General features: G+C 37.6%; 1 protein-coding gene across 9 annotated transcripts in view; it reads left to right on the forward strand.

The window, feature by feature from the left end:
* Positions 1-2267, forward strand: part of STXBP5 (syntaxin binding protein 5) — a 156882-nt gene that overhangs the window by 135901 nt on the left and 18714 nt on the right. The gene's annotated exons all lie outside the window — the stretch shown is intronic.

The following is a 2267-nucleotide window of genomic DNA, read 5'->3' on the forward strand; positions in this document are numbered from 1 at the left end:
CCTATGCCACACACTGCCCTCCAGGGGGCAAATGCTCAATGCAGGCGCTCCCCCCTGGTGGTCATTGCGATCCCACAGGGGGAGCTCTGCTCAGCCACAAGGCATGCTGATGGCTGCCAGTACAGTGGTGGTTGTGGGAGCCTCTTCCGCCTCCTCAGCAGCACTAAGGATGTCCGACTGCAGCTTAGGCCTGGTCCCCACTGGCAAGTGGACATCCCCTGAGGACTCTTGGGCTTCCAGAGGGATGTCTGACTGTCAGCTTAGGCCCGATCCCCTGGGGAGTGGGCCTAAGCCAGCAGGTGGACATCCTCTGCGGGTTCCCAGACTGCGAGAGGGCACAGGCCAGGCTTAGAGGATCCCTCCCCCCACCCCCCCGAGTGCATAAATTTTTGTGCACCAGGCCTCTAGTTTTAAAATATAACAGACATTCATACCATGTTATCTGTGAGAAGTGAGGTATTTTTTAAGCAGATGGGTTTCTCTACTTTGTCCCATGTTTTGTTTTGTTTTGTTTTGTTTTCCTTCAAGAGGAGAACCAATAATTACTAATACTCTGCTGGGAAACATAAAATCCTGCTAACTATAGGACAGGCATATATGTAAATATTATCTTGTTACATTTTCAGAAAAATCCACATACTGGCATTACTATATCTCATATATGTTCATATGTATTATAAACAATTCCCAAATTAGCACACTGTTTAAAATAATTAAATTGTCTACTTGCCAAATCTGGACTGCAAACTATAAGATTACCAGATTTAGCAAATAAAACGCAGGATGCCCATTTAAATTTGAATTTCACATAACCAAAACTTTTTAATATAAGTATGCCCAATGCAGAATTTGAAAATATAATGCAGTATTTGGGACATACTTATACTAAAAGTACTCATTATGTATCTGAAATTCAAATTTAAGTAGGTATTCCCCAAAATGGGACTTTACATAACTAACAAGTCATAGCACAATTTTGAAAATGAAACATGTTTTAATAAACATTGCTTTTATAACTATTCAAAATGTGTGTATACATTTTTGGGGGGATACTATATATGTGTATATACAGTATATGTAAAGAAGAAAGGAAACAATATTTTGTCTTAAGGATTTTGTGAAAAAATTTTTATGAAAATTTTGTATAAGTATAAAGTAATATAATATGAAAAATCTTTTAAAATAAGAACTGGAATGCTAAGTTAATTCAACACCTTCCCTTCCATTGGTTTCCAAATCATTAACATTAATGCTATCTTTTAGCTTACTTAGGAATGGGCATAAAGCACATTTTCATTTCCAAGTATTTATGGGAAAAGGAGTCCCATTAATTAAAACAAGTAAAGCAATATTATTCCTAAATTAAGACTATAATTTGACAAAAATAATACCTTGAATGTATTTGACATTTACTGCTAAATAGCTTTAAAGGTAATTCTGATTTTGTGAAGTAATGTTTAGAAATATGTGCAAAATTTTTTCTCATTGGCTCTGTCGATTACCACTGTCTATTCATAATGCAATATGAGCAACATACAGAATTTTCAGTTGCCTAGTAGTCATATAAAAAAAGTGGGAAACAGGTGAAATTAATTTTAATGACATCTTATGTAATTCTATATATCCAACATATTTTCATTTCAGCATGTAATCAGTATTTCTTAATTATAGAGATATTTTACTTTTAATTTGTTTTTGTACTAAGACTTCAAATTGGCATGTATTTTACACTCACAGCATACCATCATTTGGACAGGCCATATTTTAAGTGCCCTTAGCTGCATGTGGCTAGTGGCTGCCACATTGGACAGTGTAGCTCTACATGCCATCTACTTGCTCTCACATTCATTGGTAGTATATTTGTCAGGTATGAGAGAAGACATCCAAACATTTATCTGTTTGGTGGCACTTACCTGTTTGGGGCATGTAATCTTGATATCTTTTCCAGATTCAAATATCTTAATTTTGGATCTATTTTCAGTTTAGTATCTATAATAATAAAATCATAATATGCTAATTAGACTGGACGTCCTTCCAGACGTCCTTCCTTGCAGACAAAGCCACAGCGGACGGGGGCCAAGGCAGAGGCGGCAGAGGCCCCTGGCCACAGCGGCAGCGGGTGGGGGGTGGGGCCAAGGCCCTTGCACAAATTTTGTGCATTGGGCCTCTAGTTTTTCTATAAAAAGGAGTGAAACGCTGACACAAACTACAACATGAATAAACCATGAAAATATGATGCTCAGTGAGAGAAGCCAGACACAAAAGAT

Source organism: Myotis davidii, unplaced genomic scaffold (genome assembly GCF_000327345.1).
Source record: "Myotis davidii unplaced genomic scaffold, ASM32734v1 scaffold196, whole genome shotgun sequence".
Taxonomy (NCBI): Eukaryota; Metazoa; Chordata; class Mammalia; order Chiroptera; family Vespertilionidae; genus Myotis; species Myotis davidii.